Source organism: Rhincodon typus, chromosome 35, assembly GCF_021869965.1.
Source record: "Rhincodon typus isolate 14 chromosome 35, sRhiTyp1.1, whole genome shotgun sequence".
Classification (NCBI taxonomy): Eukaryota; Metazoa; Chordata; class Chondrichthyes; order Orectolobiformes; family Rhincodontidae; genus Rhincodon; species Rhincodon typus.
In genome coordinates, this window is record NC_063366.1 from 3819428 (window position 1) to 3825975 (window position 6548).

The 6548-nt window shown below is 41.8% G+C and overlaps 1 protein-coding gene across 3 annotated transcripts in view; it reads left to right on the forward strand.

Moving 5' to 3' along the window:
- The first annotated feature begins 6492 nt into the window (after positions 1–6492).
- The window catches only part of LOC109934443 (zinc finger protein 271-like), a 23348-nt gene continuing 23292 nt past the window's right edge, over positions 6493–6548 (forward strand). For all 3 annotated transcript variants that reach the window (XR_007265589.1, XR_007265588.1, XR_007265590.1), the window contains exon 1: positions 6493–6532. The gene's annotated coding sequence lies outside the window, so the exon portion shown is untranslated. The remainder of the gene's footprint in view (positions 6533–6548) is intronic.

Below are 6548 nucleotides of genomic sequence, written 5' to 3' on the forward strand. Positions count from 1 at the left end.
GTGAGCCTGGGAGTAGTGAGGGTCAGTTTCATAATTGGGTCGTGACATTGCTTGCAAAACACTGACCACAGTGTCAAGAACTAGATGTGACTCTATCATTAAACAACATTTTTACTAAATCATCCAGAACTGGATTAGACTGAAAGCCAATTTAAGATTATCAATTAGGCTCACAGTCTACTTCAATTTTGTGTCCTAGAAGTTACATATATTCTCATAGGACCATGTTCTGTGCAGACAAAGGAGTCTGTTCATGCACTGCACCTTCTTAATTGAGGAAAAGTTATGGATACATTCATTCTCTGTTGCATTTACCATGGCAACAACCTGACCAACCAACACTGCTGACTCACAGTACTATGGCTGTCTCTACTCCCTAAATACAGTAGCAGTTCAAGAAGATAGATCACCACCACTTTCTCAAGGGCATTTAGGGATGGGCAATAACTACTGGCCCAAGGAGCAATTCCACGTCACACTGACAAATAAAAATGTCGACCTGAGGTTACTCAGGGTCACTAAGACTGACAGTTAATAGTTCCTGCTGCATCTTCATGGCAGCCATGTTCCAACGAATCAGTACCCCTTTTCTCATGCTGAAAATATTGGTGTTCCTTTTCATTTTGGTTGCTTGTCTCCGATTCCTGATGAGACCAAGATGAAAATCTTCAACTTATTGTCACTTTTTAGCAACTTGTTAAATCATCTTAAACACTTAAATTAGATTGCCCGTTATTTTTCTACACTCAAGAGAATATAAGCTCAGTCTATGTGACCTTTCCTCATAATTAAAGCACAGGGATTTTAAAGAAACTTATGTCTGTTGTATTCTGAGAGTCTAGAGTCTCCCCTGATGTGTGTGTGTGTGTGTGTGTGTGTGTGTGTGTGTGTGTGCGCGCGTGTGTGTTTGTGTTAGTAAAGTGAGCCAGCTGTCAGGAGTAGAATTGGAACCTACTTCTGTTGGTAACGTGAATTATAGACAGATCCTCTTTAGGTAATGTGAATTTGACTAATACCATTGGGAATGTTTGTACTGTCCAGTCGGGGAAGACTACCCTGAGTATGGTGAGGGAGGTTGGGGGTTGGGGGTGAGGGGTGGTATCTCTACAGACCTCAGTCCCTCAGACCATTAGACCTCGATGTAATAATGGTGTGAGATGTTCACCTTACACTTCCCCAAGATTCATGTTTTGGGAGTCATTTGAGTTATTTTTGAATGTAATTGTTATCTTGATTGATTCAAAGTTTGATGTAAGCTGAATACTGTGCTTTGTTTTCTGTTGCTTTATCAATCTTCTGTACAGATTTATTACTGAGAATAAATTCACCTTTTGGCTTAACCCAAAATATCTGAATTATCAGCATGATGTGTTCATATTCACTGAAACACTAAGGATCCTACAGTAAATGTCCTGTATAAAATATATTGGTCAATGTCACTGTGCACTGAGAAAATTTCTCCATGAATGGGTTTATAATTTATTGTTCAGAGGAAGCAGAGAATTTCCCTAGAAAAAAGGAAAAGCTTTGTTTTTTTTAAATTCACTCAGGGGATGTGGCTGGGCCAGCACTTATCCTTGAGAAGATGGTACCAAGGATGCCTCCTTGAACCATGACAGTACATGTGCTGTCAGTAGGCCAACAATACCATTAGGTTGGGAGTTCCAGGATTTTGACTCCGTGAAGGAATAGCAACATTTTTCCAGTCAGGACTGTCTGTGGTTAGGAGGTGAACTTGCAGGCGGTGGCATTTGTATGTATCAGCTGCTCTTGTCCTTCTTGATGTCAAGGTTGGTTAACTCAGTTGGCTAGATGACAGGTTTGTGATGCAGAATGACGCCAGCAGCATGGATTCAATTCCAATACTGGCTGAGGTTATCATGAAAGTCGCACTTTCTCAACCTTGCCTCTCTCCTGAGGTGTGGTGACTCTCGGTTAAATCATCACCAGTCTAATGAGGGAACAAACCTATGGTCCTCTAGGATAAAGGAACTTTACCTTACTCTTCTGGGTTTGGAAGATGTTGTCAAAGGAGCCTTGGTGAATTTCTGCAGAGCATCTTGTAGATGGTACATACTTTTATCTATCTCCCAAATTCAGCCTATCTTCTCCAATTAAGTACTTTGTGAAGTTTCATTACCATTGTAATGTAGCAAAGGTGGCATCCAATTTGTGGACAATAATGTCTCATAAACAATGATGTGATAATGACCACACACACAATCTCTTTTCGTGAAGTTTGTTGCGAGATCCATTTTTGGGCAAGGCATCAGAGATTACTGCTTTGCTGTTTATCACATAGTGTCCTGGGATCTTTTACTTTACATAACCAAGAGACAGTTTGGTTCAACTCATCTGAAAGCTGGTGCTTCTGAAAAAGCAGCACTCCCTTAGTTCTCCACTGGATTGTCAGCTTTAGAACTCAAGTCCTAACAAGAGACTTGAACCCACAACTTTCTGACTTAGAGTCAAGGATGTTGACTAAGCCACAGCTGACAATAACTTGGAATATTTCCATTGTATTCAATTGCCAAAGAGCAGAGTCCCAAGACAGTGTAAAGCATATTGTGCCCCGATAAACTAGCAGTCTGAAAGTTTGATTTGATTGAAAGTGGTGACTAGTTACAGCTGCCAGTGTCAGAATTGTCTTTGTGTCTGGGTTTTTGAAGCTGTGAAAGGTGGTAAAATCCCTGGTATCAGGAGAAGGAAAACTGATGGATAAAAATGGGTTGGCTCAAGGAGCAAGGAACAATTGACAGATTAGGTCACCACACCTCAGGAAAGATATATTGGCCTTGGATGGAGTGCAGTGTAAATTCACCCGAATGTTCCTGGGGCTAAAGTTAAATTATGAGAATAGGTTATACAGGTTGAACTTCTATTCCCTTGAATGTAGAAATTTAAGGGGTAATCTAATTGAAGTGTTTAAGATGATTATAAAATTGATAACGTAGTTAAATAATTCCTGTGGTGTGAGAGTTTCCCTCCAAACCACCCAGTATTCAGACTTGGAAATATATTGCTGTTCCTTGAGTGTCGCAATGTGAAAATCCTACTCCCTACCTAACTGTGTTGTGGGTCTACCTACCACGAATGGACAGCAGCGGTTCAAGAAGACCTTCTCAATGGCAACTAGAAATAGGCAACAAATGCTGACCCAGCCAGTAACATCCACATCTCTTCAATGAATGAAAAACATGAATGGGAGGTGGAATATTTAACTGGCCAGTTGTGTGTTCAAGGACAATTGGAGAATTGGAGAGATCAAGAGTGGTTTACAAATCTGTGACAGAAAGACTAATGACACTGCTGTGATTTGCAAATGTAGATCATATCCTGGCCAGTTTAGTTTTTGCACAGAGTGGACCAAGATAAATGAGTTTCCCATCAAGATTTAATACTGACACCAGAGGACAGTTGATTATTGATGAGGTGAATAGTCATAATCATGTCAACTGTAAATAGAATGGGGCTATGACACAGACTTGCTTGACACCCGTCTGGATTTTGAAGGTTTCTGTTTCAGATCTCCCACTCAAGACAGTTCCAGTCACCTTGTCATGAAGGAATTGCAAGATTGGGATCGAGTTTCTTGACAATCCAAATTAATAGTGCACATCCACAAAGCCCCGCAGTTTATAGAGTTAAATAACTTGGGTCACATTGATGAATGTAATGAAAAATTCCTGGTGTCGGATGTTTCTTGAGAAGGTCTAATGTGGGGGGAATTATGCTGCCAGACAGAACATCAATTTGTTGAATCAGTGATGAACATCCATGCAGCACCAAGACATCACAAGGCCCACAGTCCAAGAGGAAAAAGATCAGTGTTTCAGCTCAATAACAGCCCAAAGACAAAAAATGCAGGAATTGCTCACAACAAATCTGTAAAATCTTAACACATCAAATTCAATTCCCAAAACAGTGGGATTAATATAAAGTCGATTGCACTAAACTGCTGAACACAGATCATTGGATTTGAGCATCGCCATCACCAAGACTGGCTCAGTGAACACAACCCTCAAATACATGACCTCCTAAATAAAAACAATCAGCTTTCGATTCTGGGCAGAACAACCCAAGGTCACAACTCAAGAAGGCAGCTGCTGGCCAAAGACACATTCAGAAGATAAATGGACATATGGTGGGAAGAGACAGTGTGAGAAATCCAGCAATATGCTGATCATCATCATGTGAAGAGTTTTTAGGGGCACCTCTAGACCAAGGTCAAATGGACAAATCTTTCACAGGATCATGATTAACTTCTTTGCATTGATTGTCTTATTGGCCAGAGTGAGAGTCACTTGTACCTGATATTCCACTAAAAGGATGCTGAGTTTATACAGGAGCTTCTATACACTTCTTTCAGTGATATTTGGTGATCAGGTCAAATGTTACACATTCTTGAAACAATGGGACTGATGGTAGGAGAGATTTGAGACAAACCCTGCTGAGAAAGAAAGTGCTTTGGAAAGACAGCTTCTCTGTGAGCACTGGAGGGAAAACAACGCAGACAGTGCAACAGAAGCAGGTGATCCGGTTCCATGTCCTTGTGGGGACGTTGATGTCTGGTGAGAGAACAGGAGGAAGTGAAACAATCTTGACAGATATCACTCTAGAAATTTGTCTTCCTTGTGGGTTCGCTCATGTTCCAGGTGGTCTGACAACAGTGTCAAGGCTTGATCACAGAATTCACTCCCCTGTAAGTGCATTGCAGGATCAGGAGACAGGCTGACAATGTGAAATCCTAATCACGTTCCTCAGACCTGAATGGTTTCTCCCCTGTGTGAGTGTGTTGGTGTTGGCAAAAGTGCAATTAAGAAAATAGTTTATCATACACTTTCCACCTTGGAATGCTTTTTCATGTGTGAATCCATTATTGTTTATGGAGATCTGCTTACCATGACAATGATTTGTCACGAATAGTTTCTCCTGTGTTGGTGGGCGCAGAAGTTTTCTCACTGTGAGAATGATTTGTTGCACATCTCTCGTGAATACTTTCTTGCCTGTACGATTGGACCAATGATTCAGCAGGACTAAAAATTGTGCAAACTCCTTGCTATGCATTTTACATTTGAACAGTGTAATTGTTCATCATTCCTGAGTATTGGAGACCCTCTGAAGGCTCAGTCACACATTCCACACTTAGAATTCTCTTCCATGCAGCTGCACCCATGTTGCTGGTTCTACCAAAGATGCACCTTGTGTGTTAGGAGATCTAATGAGTCAGTGGAACCCTCCTCACACACCTCACATTCAAAAACAGCCTCTCCTCTGTAGCAATTAGTTAGTAGTTCATAAGGCTCGATGAATGATTGAAGCTGTCACCACACTTGGAGCCACTCACACTTCTTCCAAGCCTCACCATGACCGATCACCCAAGTTGAACCTTCAGAAAGGTTGGTTCTGATGGAAGGCTCCACACCACTGACCAGTTTCAGATCTGATGATATCTCAAAGCTCCCCTGATTTGACTGATTTCCAGATGATAGTTTCACTGCCCAACCTTCTCTGTGTTGGGCAATGCTGTGAAGGGGCTGAATGTCTTCCCACAGTTATGCAATTGTTCCTTGGGTGATGTTCAGGGTCTGTCTGCAGTGTGTATCCTCTGTGTGTTCTCTTGTGTAGTAAGGGTGCAATCCTTCTGTAAAACAGGAAAAGGAAACATGATTTCTTCCAACTCCCTCTCCTCCTTTGCTGAAAGGGCTGACTCCTCAGTTAAAGACTCTTCCACAGTGAGTGCCAGTCTGTTATTCCTCTATGTGGAGGATCAGACATAAGTCCATAGAACACCTCAGGAGGAGGCAGGTTTGATGGCCCATTTGTCGGATCACTATTTTTGCCTGAAAACATGAACTTTTTGTCAACTGTGATGGCAGAGCTTTGCTCCAATTTGTTGATTGTGGGCAGTTTAGCTCAGTTTATTGCCTGTTACTGGAGATGTTTGTCCTTTGCATATCCCTGTGTCACAAGGAGAGAGATGGGGAGATAGAGAATGATTGGAAGCGGGTAAAGGAAGAGTGATAGAGGCAGAAAAAAGGAGAGATGGATCAGAAGAAATATGAGCAGCAGGAGGCTATTTGACATATCTAGCCTGCTCCCATCACTCAATAAAATTATGGTTCAACTGATTGTGGCCTTAACTTCATCTTCTGCCTGCCCCACATAATCATTGACTCCCTTGTAGTTCACATCTCTAACTCAACTTTTAATGTATTTGCTGACCAAGCCACTGCTGATTTCTGGGGAAGAGAATTTCAAAGATCAGGAACCTGCTGAGAGAAGAAATTCCTCCTCATCTCAGTCTTAAATGGGATTCTCCTGAATTTAAAACTTGACCTTTGTTCTAGATTCCCCCTCCTCCCAACCTGGTGGTTTCCCAAGCTTCAGGAAACTCATGTTGCTGCAGAAATATTTGGATTGGCTGTGAGAGACGTCAATCAGAGAGCCCACCCACTCTGCCCATTCTCTCTTCTTCCTCTTCCAGAGCTGGTTCATTTCCTATAGGGACTGAAAACCAAGTGAGGAGATGGTGAGTGAAGGAGCAG